At 42.5% G+C, this 17,823-nt stretch overlaps 1 protein-coding gene across 2 annotated transcripts in view; it reads right to left on the bottom strand.

Moving 5' to 3' along the window:
* Positions 1-17,823, bottom strand: part of ASCC3 (activating signal cointegrator 1 complex subunit 3) — an 824,578-nt gene that overhangs the window by 218,487 nt on the left and 588,268 nt on the right. The window lies entirely within an intron of this gene.

Raw genomic sequence — 17,823 nt, 5'->3', positions numbered from 1 at the left:
ATAGGGTTCTGCAAAGACTGCAAGGGAAAACCACAACGCCTGGCAAACTCAAAGTCCATTAAGTTCAAGGCGGCGCCTGAATCCACAAACGTCATGACAGAAAATGATGACAATGAGCAGATCAAGGACACAGATAATAAAAATTTAGGTTGTACAGTACTGATGGAAAATGAACTAGCGATCCTCTTTGTATGCTTAGGGCAGACTGAAATGACATGAGAAGCATCACCACAATAAAAACACAACCTATTCTGACGTCTGAATCCCTGTTGTTCTGTTCTAGACCGAATCCTATCACACTGCATTGACTCAGGCATCTGCTCTGAGGACAACGCCACAGCGCGCACAGTTCTGCGCTCCCGCAAACGCCGATCAATCTGAATGGCCAGAGACATAGAATCACTCACAAAGAAAGGCGTGGGAAACCCCACCATGACATCTTTAACGGATTCAGAAAGACCCTTTCTGAAAATTGCCGCCAAAGCATCATTCCATTTAGTCAACACAGACCATTTTATAAATTTCTGACAATACAATTCTGCCACTTCTTGACCCTGAGACAGGACCAACAAGGTCTTCTCCGCTTGATCCACAGAATTTGGTTCATCATATAATAATCCTAAGGCCTGAAAAAAGGCATCTACATTAAGCAAGGCCGGATTCCCAGATTCCAGGGAAAATGCCCAATCCTGAGGATCGCCACGCAGCAGGGAGATGACAATTTTAACCTGCTGAATGGAATCACCAGAGGATCGAGGTCTCAGAGCAAAAAACAGTTTACAGTTGTTTTTAAAACTCAAAAATTTGGACCTGTCCCCAAAAAACAAATCAGGAGTAGGAATCTTAGGCTCTAAAACTGGAGTCTGAACAATATAATCAGAAATACCCTGTACCCTAGCAGCAAGCTGGTCTACACGAGAAGCTAATCCCTGAACATCCATGCCAGCACAAGGCTCCTCAGCCACCCAGAGAAAAAGAGGAAAGAAAAGACAAAGCAGGCTACAGAAAAAAAAAAGGCTCTTTCTTCCCTTCTTCTGAGATACATTTAACTCATTGTTGGCCAGTTGTACTGTTATGATCCGGTGACCTTGGAGCCGCATGAGACTTTCTCAGGAGTAGGTGGAACCTGTACTGACCGCAAACCCTAAACTGTCACCGCAACTAGAAGTAGCCGTGGGGTGTACCTAACACATCCTAGACACCTCGACACAGCCGGAGGACTAAATACCCCTATAGATGGAAATGGGAATTCTATCTTGCCTCAGAGCAGAACCCCAAAGGATAGGCAGCCCCCCACAAATATTGACTGTGAGTATTAGAGGAAAGACACACACAGGCAGAAATCAGGATTTAGCAAAAGAGGCCACGCTAGCTAAATAGGAAAGGATAGGACAGAATACTAAGCGGTCAGTATTAAACCCCTAAAAATATCCACAGCAGATAATACAAAAATTCCACCATCTAACTAAAGACATGGAATGTATATCTGCATCTCCTGAGAATCCAACTTGACTGAAATATCCAAACACAGTCTAAGCTGGACAAGAAAAAACATTGAATAGTACTGAATTGTAAAGCACACAGCATGTGTGCTGCAGAAACAAAACCAGACACTTATCTTAGCTGATTTGGCAGCAGGGCAGGAGGAACCAGACAGAGATGCAAAACCTCCAAGAACAATGGACAACTGGCAAGGGCTAATGAATCCTGCACACCTAAATATCCCAGTCAGAGCTGCAATCAGCAGGGACACCTGCCCAGGATTGCAACCCAGGGACAACTGCATTACTATCAACAACCACCGGAGGGAACCCAAGAGCAGAATTCACAACAGGAGGGGGCATTTGGATTTGGGAGCGGAGAATTTGCTGAATTTCTTTAGGGGAGCGAGGAGCCATTTCGCTTTTCCACAAACTTTGTGCTATCAGTAACACGGAATCCACCTATATTTCCATTAACAGCTGACGGACCTGAGTGGGAGCTTGGTTTTTTGTGAATTGAGTTGAAGCTTTAATTGGGAATATTTTACATAAGTTTTATGATCACATTTATCCAGCGCTCTACTCTGAGCACTTACATTGGGTTTCCATCTAAATCTCCGAGTGATGTGACAGATGAAACCCCCGAGGGATCTTTTCACTATAATGAGACAGCAGAGATACTCTGGACTCCGTCTGGCCTCTGTTCAGTGGTGTCCTTTCAGAAGTGCACAATACTGTGGCTGACGGCACTTTTTATGCAATCCTAAAAAGACGGACACTGCCGGATCACAGGTCCTTTGGCCTTCAAAGTGTTTCTATCTGCATCATTACAGGGAATCTTCTTCCGGCGCTCTGTCTGAATCACGTATTTCAGAGTTTTACACGGCAACCCCGGTGTAATCACTCAGCGCAGAGCAGAATATAAATGTGCACCGAGCCTTACTGCGATCTTTGGGAAGCAGAATGGAAAAATCAACAGCATGTGAAGAATTGGTTCTATTTATTTTTTTACACCGTTTCTCGTATGGTATAAGTGATGAGGCAACTTTATTCTTTGGGTCGGTGCGATTACAGTGATACCAGATTTATATCGGGTTTTTATGATTGGCTGCTGTCACACAATACAGTGTGTTCCAAATTATTATGCAAATTGGATTTACGTGTCATAAGGATTTAATTGTTTTGTTTTTCAAATTAACTCGTGGATGGAATTGTGTCTCAGGGCTTAATGGATCACTGAAATAAATCTTAAACACGTGATAATTAGTTTTCCAGGTGATTCTAATTAAAGGAAACCTACTTAAAAATGATGTTCCACATTATTAAGCAGGCCACAGGTTTCAAGCAATATGGGAAATAAAAAGGATCTCTCTGCTGCTGAAAAGCGTTAAATAGTGCAATGCCTTGGACAAGGTATGAAAACATTAGATATTTCATGAAAACGTAAGAGTGATCATCATACTGTGAAGAGATTTGTGACTGAAACAGAGCACAGACAGAGTTCATGCAGATAAAGGCATAATGAGGAAGGTTTCTGACAGACAAATTCATTGGATTAAGAGAGCAGCTGCCAAAATACCATTACAAAACAGCAAACAGTTATTTAAAGCTGTTGGTGCCTCTGGAGTCCCTCTAACCTCAAGGTGTATGATCCTTCAAAGGCTTGCTGTGGTGCATAAACCTACTATTCGGCCACCCCTAAACAGTTTTCACAAGCAGAAACTGTTGCAGAGGGCCCAGACATGTATGAAGACTAATTTTCAAACAGTCTTGTTTACTGATGAGTGTCGAGTAACCCTGGATGGTCCAGATGGATGGAGTAGTTGATGGTTGGTGGATGGCCACCATGTCCCAACAAGGCTGCAACGTCAGCAAGGAGGTGGAGGAGTCATGTTTTGGGCCGAAATCATGGGGAAACAGCTGGTAGGACCCTTTATGGTTCCTGAAGGTGTGAAAATGACCTCTGCAAAGTATATAGAGTTTCTGACTGACAACTTTCTTCCATGGTATAAAAAGCAGAAAAGTGTCTTCAGGAGCAAAATCATCTTCATGCATGACAATGCACCATCTCATGCTGCAAAGAATCCCTCTGAGTCATTGGCTGCTATGGGCATAAAAGGAGATAAACTCATGGTGTGGCCACCATCTTCCCCTGTCCTCAACCCTATAGAGAACCTTATTAGACTGACTGTCATTTGTACCGACCATTTAGGAAAATCTGAGAAAAATTTAATTTGCATAATAATTTGAAACATGGTGTAAAAGATGCTTTTTAAGGTGAAAACTAGTTTTTGCATCACCATATTTTGAGAGCTATCATGTTTCCATATTTCGGCAGAGTTAAGTTATAGCTTGTTTTTTTGCAGGACGAGCTGACGTTTATTATTGGTACCATTTTCGGGCACATGACATTTTTTGATCGCTTTCTATTCTGATTTTTGGGAGACAGAATGAACAAAAAAACAGCAATCCAGAAATCTCTTTTTTTATACCGCTCCGAGTGTGGTAAAATTATATATTTTTTTATGTTTTGGCGCTTTTACACAATAAAAACTATTCTATAGAAAAAATAATTATTTTTGCATCGCCTTATTCTGAGAGCTATAACTTTTTTATTTTTCTGCTGATGGAGCTGTATGGCGGCTTTTTTGCAGGACAGGATGATGTTTTCAGCGGCAGCATTTTTATTTACGTATGTCTTTTTGATCGCTTTTAATTGCACTGTGTTCAGCGGTATGATGATAAAGCAGTTTTTTGCATCTTTTTTTACGGTGTTCACTGAAGGGGCTAAACTAGAGGGACAGTTTTAAAGAGTGGGTCGTTATGGACGCGGCAATACCAAATATGTGTACTTTTATTGTTTATTTTTTTATTTACATAAATAAATGTATTTATTGGGAAAATATTGTTTTTTTTTCTTTATTTGGGAATTAAAAAAAAATATTTTTACACTTAATATTTTTTTAAAACTTTTTTACATTGTCCCACTATGGGACATCACTGTATAGTGTCAAATCGCTGATCTGATACTCTACACTGCACTGAAACTAGAGCCAATCTGACAAAAACAAAGTTATATTCTTAATCAGCACCATAAACTTAATATAAAAGCGTTCAGACATCGTTGACACCAAAATCACAGTATACCAGTGCAGTTGGATCATGCGTACCCATACAAGTCTGTGTTTGTGTATAATATCAGACTGCACTTGAATGTCATCTGAGTGCAGTCCGATTTATGCGGACAGACAATGGAGAAATTAAATTTTCCGCACCTGTGCTGCGATTTTTGCATGAGAGACCATACGGCCATCTGACTGCAGCCTAAAATATAGCACGTAAGTAGCAAATGTCTGTGAGTTAGGTAAATTTGATACATTTTTATAACAGTTTCAAACCAGCATCTCAAAAAAGCAAATATAACACATATGTGCAACACAGGCGTCTGAATGAGACCCTAAAAATGCAAGTTGCAGGCTGGACGAAGGTAAAAGGCATCCAATTAACAGCTCAAGGCATCATTCAGACATCTATGTTGCACGTATATCTTGTATCAGTTTTTTTTTCACAGATATAACAAGTACCCAGTATAATGTATGGCGCTATGCACATGATTGTCTTTTTCATGGACTGTGTGTTTGTGCAAAACACAAGGAGAAGTGTCCTTTTTTTTTTCTCTTTCTAAATGGATTAAACTGGCCAATACAAGTCTATGGGACTTTAACCCCTTAGTGACAGAGTCAATTTGGTACTTAATGACCGAGCCAATTTTTACAATTCTGACCACTGTCACTTTATGAGGTTATAACTCTGGAACGCTTTATCGGATCCCGCTGATTCTGAGATTGTTTTTTCGTGACATATTGTACTTCAAGTTAGTGGTAACATTTCTTCGATATTACTTGCGATTATTTATGAAAAAAAACAGAAATATGGCAAAAATTTTTAAAATTTTGCAATTTTCAAACTTTGTATTTTTATGCCCTTAAATCAGAGAGATATGTCACGAAAAATTGTTAATAAATAACATTTCCCACATGTCCACTTTACATCAGCACAATTTTGGAAACAAAATTTTTTTTTGTTAGGGAGTTATAAGGGTTAAAAGTTGACCAGCAATTTCTCATTTTTACAACACCATGTTTTTTTTAGGGACCACATCACCTTTGAAGTCATTTTGAGGGATCTATATGATAGAAAATAACCAAGTGTGACACCATTCTAAAAACTGCACCCCTCAAGCTGCTCAAAACCACATTCAAGAAGTTTATTAACCCTTTACGTACTTCACAGGAACTGAAATAATGTGGAAGAAAAAAATGAACATTTAACTTTTTTTTGCAAACATTTTATTTCAGAACCATTTTTTTTAATTTTCACAAGTGTAAAAACAGAAATTTAACCACAAATTTTGTTGTGCAATTTCTCCTGAGTACGCCGATACCCCATATGTGGAGGTAAACCACTGTTTGGGCGCACTGCAGAGCTTGGAAGTGAAGGAGCGCCGTTTGACTGTTTCAATGCAGAATTGGCTGGAATTGAGTCGAGTTTGGAGAGCCCCTAATGTGCCTAAACAGTGGAAACCCCCCACAAGTGACACCATTTTGGAAACTAGACCCCTTAAGGAACTTATCTAGATGTGTGGTGAGCACTTTGAACCCCCAAGTGCTTCACAGAAGTTTATAACGTAGAGCCGTGAAAATAAAAAATCGCATTTGTTTTCACAAAAATGATTTTTTCGCCCACAAATTCTTATTTTCACAAGGGTAACAGGAAAAATTAGACCACAAAAGTTGTTGTGCAATTTCTCCTGAGTACGCCGATACCCCATATGTGGAGGTAAACCACTGTTTGGGCGCACTGCAGAGCTTGGAAGTGAAGGAGCGCCGTTTGACTGTTTCAATGCAGAATTGGCTGGAATTGAGTCGAGTTTGGAGAGCCCCTAATGTGCCTAAACAGTGGAAACCCCCCACAAGTGACACCATTTTGGAAACTAGACCCCTTAAGGAACTTATCTAGATGTGTGGTGAGCACTTTGAACCCCCAAGTGCTTCACAGAAGTTTATAACGTAGAGCCGTGAAAATAAAAAATCGCATTTGTTTTCACAAAAATGATTTTTTCGCCCACAAATTCTTATTTTCACAAGGGTAACAGGAAAAATTAGACCACAAAAGTTGTTGTGCAATTTCTCCTCAGTACGTTGATACCCCATATGTGGGGGTAAACCACTGTTTGGGCGCACCGCAGAGCTTGGAAGTGAAGGAGTGTCGTTTTACTTTTTCAATGTAGAATTGGCTGGAATTGAGATCGGACGCCATGTCACATTTGGAGAGCCCCTGATGTGCCTAAACAGTGGAAACCCCCCACAAGTGATACTATTTTGGAAACTAGACCCCTTAAGGAACTTATCTAGATGTGTGGTGAGCACTTTGAACCCCCAAGTGCTTCACAGAAGTTTATAACGTAGAGCCGTGAAAATAAAAAATCGCATTTTTTCTACAAAAATGATCTTTTTGCCCCCAAATTTTTATTTTCACAAGGGTAACAGGAGAAATTAGACCACAAAAGTTGTTGTGCAATTTCTCCTGAGTACGTCAATACCCCATATGTGGGCGTAAACCACTGTTTGGGCGCACCGCAGAGCTTGGAAGAGAAGGAGTGTCGTTTTACTTTTTCAATGTAGAATTGGCTGGAATTGAGATCGGACGCCATGTCACGTTTGGAGAGCCCCTGATGTGCCTAAACAGTGGAAACCCCCCACAAGTGACCCCATTTTGGAAACTAGACCCCTTAAGGAACTTATCTAGATGTGTGGTGAGCACTTTAAACCCCCAGGTGCTTCACAGAATTTTATAACGTAGAGCCGTGAAAATAAAAAAATCGCATTTTTTCTACAAAAATGATCTTTTTGCCTCCAAATTTTTATTTTACCAAGGGTAACAGGAGAAAATGGACCCCAGAAGTTGTTGTACAATTTGTCCTGAGTACGCCGACACCCCATATGTGGGGGTAAACCACTGTTTGGGCGCATGGCTGAGCTCGGAAGCAAAGGAGCGCCATTTGACTTTTCAATGCAAAATTGACTGGAATTGAGATCGGACGCCATGTCGCGTTTGGAGAGCCCCTGATGTGCCTAAACAGTAGAAACCCCCCAAAAGTGACCCCATTTTGGAAACTAGACCCCCCATGGAACTTATCTAGATGTGTAGTGAGAACTTTGAATGCCCAAGTGCATCACAGAAGTTTATAATGCAGAGTCGTGAAAATAAAAAATATTTTTTTTCTTTAACAAAAAAGATTTTTTAGCCCCCAAGTTTTTATTTTCACAAGGGTAACAAGAGAAATTGGACACCAATATTTGTTCTCCAATTTGTCCTGAGTATGCTGGTACCCCATATGTGGGGGTAAACCACTGTTTGGGCACACGGCAGAGCTCGGAAGAGAAGGAGCGCCATTTTGGAATTCAGACTTTGATAGAATTGTCTGTGGGTGTTATGTTGCGTTTGCAGAGCCCCTGATGTACCTAAACAGTAGAAACCCCCCACAAGTGACCAAATTTTGGAAACTAGACCCCATAAGGAACTTATCTAGATATGTGGTGAGAACTTTGAATGCTCAATTGCTTCACAGAATTTTATAATGCAGAGTAGTGAAAATAAAAAATATTTTTTTTCCCACAAAAAAGATTTTTAGCCCCCAAGTTTTTATTTTCACAAGGGTAACAGGAGAAATTGGACCCCAAAAGTTGTCCAATTTATCCCGAGTACGCTGATGCCCCATATGTGGGGGTAAACCACTGTTTGGGCGCACGGCAGAGCTCAGAAGGGAGGGAGCACCATTTGACTTTTTTAGCGCAAAATTGTCTGTCGTGTTTGGAGACCCCCTGATGTACCTAAACAGTGGAAACCCCCCAATTCTAACTCCAACCCTAACTCCAACACACCCCTAACCCTAATCTCAACCCGGTCCATAATCCTAATCACAACCCTAACGATAATCACAACCCTAACCCCAAAACAGCCCTAATCTCAACTCTAACCATAACCCTAATCAAAACCCTAAATCCAACACACCCCTAACCCTAACCTCAAACCTAACCCTAATCCCAATACACCCCTATCCCTAATCCCAACCCTAACCTTAACCCTAATCCCAACCCTAACCCTAATCCCAACCCTAATCCCAAACGTAACCCTAATCCCAACTGTAACCCTAATACCAACCCTAATCCAAACCCTAACCCTAATCCCAACTCTATCCCTAACTTTAGCCCCAACCCTAACCCTAACCCTAATTTTAGCCCCAACCCTAGCCCTAACCCTAACTTTAGCCCCAATCCTAACCCTAAATTTAACCCTAACCCTAGCCCTAACTTTAGCCCCAACCCTAACCCTAAGGCTACTTTCACACTTGCGTCGTGTAGCATCCATCACAATCCGTCGTTTTGGACAAAAAACGGATCCTGGAAATGTGCCCACAGGATGCCTTTTTTGCCCATAGACTTGTATTACCGACGGATGGCCACACGTCGCGTCCATCGTGCACTGGATCCGTTGTGTTTTGGCGGACCGTCGTCACAAAAAAAGTTCAATGTAACCTTTTTTTTGTACGTCGCGTCCGCCATTTCCGCGCATGCGTGGCCGTAACTCTGCCCCCTCCTCCCCAAGACATAGACTGGGCAGCGGATGCATTGAAAAACTGCATCCACTGCCCACGATGTGCACAATTTTCACAACGTGCGTCGGTACGTCGGGCTGACGCATTGCGACCGCCCCGTACCGACGCAAGTGTGAAAGAAGCCTAAGGCTACTTTCACACTAGCGTCGTACTCGGCCCATCGCAGTGTGTCGGGCCGACATACCGACGCTAGCGTTGTAAGCGCCGCACAACGGGTGCAGAGGATGCTGTTTTTTCAACGCATCCGCTGCCCCATTGTGAGGTGCGGGGAGGCGGGGGCGGAGTTCCGGCCGCGCATGCGCGGTCGGAAATGGCGGACACGTCGCACAAAAAAAGTTACATGTAGCGTTTTTTTGTGCCGACGGTCCGCCAAAGCACGACGCATCCGTCGCACGACGGATGCGACGTGTGGCAATCCGTCGCAATGTGTCGCTAATGCAAGTCAATGGAGAAAAAAACGCATCCTGCAAGCACTTTTGCAGGATGCGTTTTTTCTCCAACGACGCATTGCGACGGAAGTCAAAAAACGCTAGTGTGAAAGTAGCCTAACCCTAACCCTAGCCCTAACCCTAAATTTAGCCCCAACCCTAACCCTAGCCCTAGCCCTAACCCTAGCCCTAATTTTAGCCCCAAGTCGTCTCTCCTGCCGGCCGGCAGATGGCAGCAGATGGCGGGCGCACTGCGCATGCGCCCGCCATTTTCTTTGCAGAGGAAGAAGCCGGCCGGCAAGAGGAGACGCAGGAGGACTCGGGGACACCGGGTGAGTATGATAGGGTCCCCGAATCCCCCTATTTCTCTGTCCTCTGATGTGTGATCACATCAGAGGACAGAGAATTAAAGATCGCTTTTTTTTTTTTTGCGGTCGCCGGTAAACAGTTAATTACCGGCGATCGCAAAACAGGGGTCGGTAAAAACCGACCCCGATCATGTTCTTTGGGCTACCCCCGGCAGCCGAGACCACAAAGATCTTCCGGGTGCCGGGCGCAGTGCGCATGCCATTTTTTCCCGGAAAAAAGATGGCGGCGCCCATCGGGAGCCACGAGGAGCACCGGGGGAGATAGGTGAGTATTGGGGGCCATCGGGGACACTATTTCTCTGTCCTCCGATGTGCGATCACATCGGAGGACAGAGAAATTAAATGGCAAATCGCGTTTGTTTTTTTTTGTTGCGACCGCCGGTAAACGGTTAATTACCGGCGATCGCAACTCGGGGGTCGGTAAAACCCCCCCGAATCATGTTCTCTGCGGTCTCGGCTACCCTCGGCAACCGAGACCCCAGAGAAAATCCGACTCTGGGGGGCGCTATTCACTTTTTCCACAGCGCCGTTAATTAACGGCGCTGTGGTTTAAGTACCCTTAGCGGCCGCCGTTAAAAGGCGTATCGGCGGTCGTTAAGGGGTTAAAAAAAACATACAGCACACAGATGGCATCTGTGTGCTGTACGTATTTAACATTGCAATGTGTCGGAGAAGCTTTGTAATTTGTTTTTCTTTATCCATCCATGAAAAACACTGATAGTAAACAAGAACACACTGATGACACACTGATGGAAGACACTGGAGACACACTGATGGTGAACAAGAACACACTGATGACACACAGATGGAAGACACCGTTGACACACTGATGGTGAACAAGAACACACTGATGACACACTGATGGAAGACACCGGTGACACACTGATGGTGAACAAGAACACACTGATGACACACTGATGGAAGACACTGGTGACACACTGATGGTGAACAAGAACACACTGATGACACACTGATGGAAGACACCGGTGACACACTGATGGTGAACAAGAACACACTGATGACACACTGATGGAAGACACTGGTGACACACTGATGGTGAACAAGAACACACTGATGACACACTGATGGAAGACACCGGTGACACACTGATGGTGAACAAGAACACACTGATGACACACTGATGGAAGACACCGGTGACACACTGATGGTGAACAAGAACACACTGATGACACACTGATGGAAGACACTGGTGACACACTGATGGTGAACAAGAACACACTGATGACACACTGATGGAAGACACCGGTGACACACTGATCGTGAACAAGAACAGACTGATGACACACTGATGGAAGACACCAGTGACACACTGATGGTGAACAAGAACACACCGATGACACACTGATGGAACACACTGATGACACACTGATGGAAGACACCGGTGACACACTGATGGTGAACAAGAATACACCGATGACACACTGATGGAAGACACCGGTGACACACTGATGGTAAACAAGAACACACTGATGACACACTGATGGAAGACACTGGTGACACACTGATGGAACACACTGATGACACACTGATGGAAAACAAGAACATACTAATGATACACTGATGGTAAACACTGATGACGCACTGATGGTAAACAAGAACACACTGATGATACATTGATGGTAAACATTGATGACACACTGATGGAAGACACAGGTGACACGCTTATGGAAAACAAGAACACACTGATGACACACTGATGGAAAACAAGAACACACTGATGACACACTGATGGAAGACACTGGTGACACACTGATGGTAAACAAGAACACACTGATGACACACTGATGGAAGACACTGGTGACACACTGATGGTAAACACTGATGACACACTGATGGTAAACAAGAACACACTGATGATACACTGATGGTAAACATTGATGACACACTGATGGAAGACACCGGTGACATGCTGATGGAAAACAAGAACACACTGATGACACACTGATGGAAAAAAAGAACACACTGATGACACACTGATGGAAGACACTGGTGACACACTGATGGTAAACAAGAACACACTGATGACACACTGATGGAACACACTGATGACACACTGATGGAAAACAAGAACATACTAATGATACACTGATGGTAAACACTGATGACACACTGATGGTAAACAAGAACACACTGATGACACACTGATGGAAGACACTGGTGACACACTGATGGTAAACACTGATGACACACAGATGGTAAACAAGAACACACTGACGATACACTGATGGTAAACATTGATGACACACTGATGGAAGACACCGGTGACATGCTGATGGAAAACAAGAACACACTGATGACACACTGATGGAAAACAAGAACACACTGATGGAAGACACTGGTGACACACTGATGGTAAACAAGAACACACTGATGACACACTGATGATACACTGATGGAACACACTGATGGAAAACAAGAACATACTAATGATACACTGATGGTAAACACTGATGACACACTGATGGTAAACAAGAACACACTGATGATACACTGATGGTAAACATTGATGACACACTGATGGAACACACTGATGACACACTGATGGAAACCAAGAACACACTGATGACACACTGATGGAAGACACCGATGACACACTGATGGAAGACACCGATGACACACTGATGGAAGACACCGGTGACACACTGATGGAAGACACTGATGACACACTGATGGAAGACACTGATGACACACTGATGGAAGACACTGGTGACACACTGATGGAAGACACTTATGACACACTGATGGTAAACAATGACATATGGGTGATACACTGATGGAAAGCACTGGTAACACTGATAGTAAACAAGTACACACTGATGATACACTGATGACACACAGAAGAAAAACATTGATGATACACTGATGGAAAACACTGATGGCACACTGATGGTAAACACTGACACATGGATGATACACTGATGGAACACACTGATGACACACTGATGGTAAACACTGACACATGGATGATACACTGATGGAACACACTGATGACACACTAACAGTAAACAAGAACACGCTGATAATACACTGGTGGAAAACACGGATGCTACACTGATTGAAGACACTGATGGCACACTGATGATACACTGATGGTAAACAAGGACACATGGATGATACACTAATGGAAAACATGGATGATACACTGATGGTAAACATTGACACGTGGGTGATACATTGATGGAAAACACTGATGACACTGGTACCATTTTTTCACATACATGTTTAAATACAGATGTGTGAATGAGGTCTAATAGACACCTAGGAAGCTATCAGTTCGGGTCACCAGATCTACTGTCAAGACAAGACTTATATCTCGAATACGGTCACCCAAATGTCCCTGTACTACATTTGTCTGGGGATGGCCATACAGTTACACTAGCTGATAAATTATATGGACTATAGAACAATATAGTCATGCAGTATGTTTGGTTCTATTATATCGGTACTACGAGTTGCACTATTATACATACAATATGGTTGTCACTGCTTCTAAACTTGGGTAAAAGTTATTTCTAGATGTGCTTCATATCTGGTATATGTAGTGTGAGGTAGTGACAGGTTCTAAATGCGAGGGTCGCTATGTGTCCTCCAGAATGCGCATAGAAGCGTATTGAGGCCGCTTGAATGCATTGTAGTCAGAGATATAGCTGTGATTGCAGTGCAAAATAAAAGTAAGTTTGGTCTTGGGCAAGCTATTTGCCCAAGGCAAATTTAACCCCTTAACATTACACCTTTTAACGGCGGCAGTTAAGAGTACTTATTCCTCAACGCTGCTTTTTAACAGCGATGAGAAAAAGTGTATAGCGCCCTGTAGCGTCGGAATTTTTCTGGAGAACATGATTTGGGTCAGTTTTTACTGACCCCAGTGTTGCGATCACCGTTATTAATGGAATGACGGAGACCGCAAACAAAAAGTCAGATTTCCCATTTAAATCTCTCCACTGATGTGATTGCACATCAGAGGAGAGAGAAATGGAGTCCCCCGATCCCCCTCCGATATCCCTGCATCCCCCGTGAAGTCTTCTGGCCGGCGACATCTTCTTCCAGGAAGAAAATAGCGGGCGAATGCGCAGATACCTTTTCGAAAGTGACCAAAATAAAAAAATTAGTAAATCAAACCCCTCTTTATCAACCTCTTAGTTAGGTAAAAATAATACAAGAAAGAAAATGTATTTATTTCCATTTTTCCATTAGGGTTAGGGTTGGGCTAATGTTAGTGTTGGGCTAGGGTTAGGATTGGGGCTAGGGTTAGGCTAAAGTTAGGGTTGGGCTAAAGTTAGGGTTGGGCTAGGGTTGTGGTTAGGGTTATGGCTGGGATTATGATAAGGGTTGGGACTAGGGTTAGGGGTGGCTTAGGGTTGTGGTTAGGGTTGGGATTAGGGTTATGGGTGTATTAGCTTTAGGATGTTGTTTAGGGTTGTGCCGGTGTTAGAGATGGAGTTAGAATTGGGGGGTTCCACTGTTTATGTACATCAGGGGGTCTCCAAACGCGACATGAAGCGGCCATTGATTCCAGACAATTTTGTGTTCAAAAAGTCAAATGGTGCTCTCCCTTCTGAGCCCTGCCATGCACCCAAATAGTGGCTTTCCCCCCACATACGGAGTATTGGCGTACTCAGGAGAAATTGCACAACAAATTCTGTGGTCCATTTTCTCTTCATACCTTTGTGAAAATAAAAAAAATTTGGTTCCAAAGTATATTTTGTGAAAAAAGTAAAATGTTCATTTTTTTCCTTCCGCATTGCTTTAGTTATCGTGAAGCACCTGAAGGGTTAATAAACTTCTTGAATGTGGTTTTGCGCACCATGAAGGGTGCAGTTTTTAGAATGGTGTCACTTTTGGGTATTTCTGTTATATTGACCTCACAAACTATCTTCAAATATGAGGTGGTACCTAAAAAAATGGTTTTGTAAATTTTGTTGGAAAAATGAGAAATCACTGGTCAACTTTTAACCCTTATAACGTCCTAACAAAACAGAAATTATGTTTCCAAAATTGTGCTGATGTAAAGTAGATATCTAGGAAATGTTATTTATTAACTATTTTGTGTGACACCACTCTCTGATTTAAGTGTACAAAAATTAAAAGTTTGAGAGATGCAAAAGTTTCAAAATTTTTGCCAAATTTGTTTTTTTTCATAATTAAATGCAAGTTATATGGAAGAAACTTTACCAGGAACATGAAGTACAATATGCCATGAAAAATCAATCCCAGAATCAGTGCGATAAGTTGAAGCATTCCAGAGGAATAACTTCATAAAGTGACAGTGGTCAGAATTGTAAAAATTGGCTTGGTCACTAAGGGTATGTTTCCATGGTCCATATCGGCAGCGCTTTGGATGCAGCCCTGTCCAAAGCACTGCTGGCTTTGGTACACCCGGTGATTCCGCATGTGTTCATTGAACCATGTGGAATGACCGCATCCAATACATTCGACTGTGATATTTATCTTGCGGAGACTGAGCGTCTCTGCAAGCTAAACTGACATGCTGCGGTCTAGACAGATGAGCCACATGTGCGTTTATGCAGGGAAGCTGGAGGCGTCCCTGCACACATAGTGGAGGTGGGATTTCATAAAATCCACTTCACTATGCTGTAACATCTGGCGGCTGCGGATTGGATACTGCGGCTGTACGCAGAATCCAATCTGCAGCGAATACTGAACGTGGAAACATACCCTAAGGAGTTAAGAAAACCCGGCATGGCGTTTTATGTTTGGAGCGAACTACAGGATGGAAGTGGGGCAGTTCGCTCCCTCCAGTCCGGGCCTTACAAGTGGCCCATGGCCACAAATTCCATTTAAAAACCCTGCAGCAAAGGGTTGGGTGAGTCAGAGATTTGTTTGCAAATTGCAGAGCAGGTGGCTCTGCAACATCCGGCTTAGGTGCGCAGTAACACAGAGCCAAGAGCAGCGAATGCCTGGCACCCCTCAGCATGACACGGTGGTGCAGTCGCCCTTGGCAACCGGTCTCAGATATAGACTGTTGAGACGCTACGGCTGCAATCCGGATGATACCGTGTGCTCTTCATTTTGTGAGTTGCTTTGAACATTAAATGACATTTGCTTTGAACTTTCCTGGGTCACTGCCTGTCTGTCACACTGCACCAACACCGCTGCACTACAATAGTTTTAAGTCTATTGCCCTATTGGAACAAGCACTTTTTTGTTTTTTTGCCACCCATATTTATCCATATACTGTAAGCTTTTGTGAGCAGGGACCTCATTACTTTTGATTCAATTATTAAGTAACTACATTGCACAAAAGATAAATGACACAACAACATCAAGTTGAACCTAGAGATGTGAGATTATAAAGAGAAGGGGTGTAGGTACATGCAGAATGCATGATCCAGTCTATCCTAGAGAAAGTTTCTCCCTCCTGATTCCAAGTGTCAATCGGCTGGTTCAACATTCAGAACCAGAACGTTTTACATGTACAGAACTGTATTTGTATTTTCTTCTGTAAAAGCATCCAAGCCGTTCTGAGATCACCGGTTCCTGCTGTGACCAGGTACACTATTCCACCTAATCTTACAGTAAAAAGACCTGTCTCCTCCGGACATTGAGCATTTATTTTTCTCCAGGTGTAGGGAGTCCCCCTTGTTTTATGCAAGGGTTTTACATGAAGCTGCTTCTGACCAAACTTTTAGCATGGGCCATTTATATATTTGTACAAGTTAATCATACCCTCGCTAATTTGTCTCTTGTTGAGAATAAATACATTTAAAGGGGTTGAGACTTTTTCTTAAATGCATGTATTTTGGACAAAAAAAAAAAAAAAATTTTTGCAATTGGGTTTTATTACAAATTTTGCACCGACTGTCTTTGTTTCTCTGCCCATGCAACTTTCATGTAGCCACAAAGCAACTGAGAAGAGGTAAGAAAAAGAGATAAAAAAGTTACAGAGTCACAGCAAGGGCTTGTTCACACAATCGTATTTTCAGTCCTACTGGGAGAAAATGGGCAGCACCAATATTATTCAATGGGACCTTGCAGATGAGCGAATATATTCACCGTCTGAATCTGACTGTGGAAAAAAAATGGCAGTAGCATGCACTAGTTATGGTATTTCCAAACATTGGATGAGACTCGCCCATTCAAGTTTATAGGTGCATTAAAAAAAAGTGGGTGCCATATGGAGTCGGAGGATAGCATCTGATTTGTTTGTACCCATTGCAATCCTATAACATAGGAAACTGTAAATGATTATTAGCTGCTGCTGTAAAAGAACGGATTGTATACAGATTGTACACAGATGGCAAGGGGTCAAAAAATCGTCCTACGATTTTTATACGCTCGTGGGAACCTATTCTTAGCAGGAGCTCACTGACGAATTCTCAGTTAAGTAATTCATCAGCCAGTAATAGACTAAAGTTATTGAAGACAAACACTGAAACTCAATGGACAATGATTTTTATCCCAAATGCATGCATTTAAGTAAGGAGAAAGAAACATTGACCCCAAAGGTGGACAACCCCTTTAACTCTTTTAATCTTTTCTTACAACTCTGATCCTCATGCGCTTTATCAGCTACGCAGCTCTTTTCTGAACCTTTTCTAGCTCCAGGGCATTCTTTCTATGAACTGATGCCCAGAACAGAACTGCTTTTTCCAGATGAGGCCGCACTAATGCTTTGTAACGTGTCAGTATTACGTCTTTGTTCTGCGAGTTCATGTTTTTCTGTGATATCCGACCTTCAACGTGGATTTACCCTCTAAATAGTAAAAAGCTGTGGAATACGTCGGCGCTATGTGAAGATTATTATTACTTGTGTAACTGAAAAAAAAAGTATACATTTTTTCATTTTGTTGATGTGTTGTAACTTTACTGAATGTTGCAGTAGTGTT

This window comes from Ranitomeya variabilis, chromosome 2, assembly GCF_051348905.1.
Source record: "Ranitomeya variabilis isolate aRanVar5 chromosome 2, aRanVar5.hap1, whole genome shotgun sequence".
Taxonomy (NCBI): domain Eukaryota; kingdom Metazoa; phylum Chordata; class Amphibia; order Anura; family Dendrobatidae; genus Ranitomeya; species Ranitomeya variabilis.
This window is presented reverse-complemented; position numbering and strand designations above follow the sequence as displayed.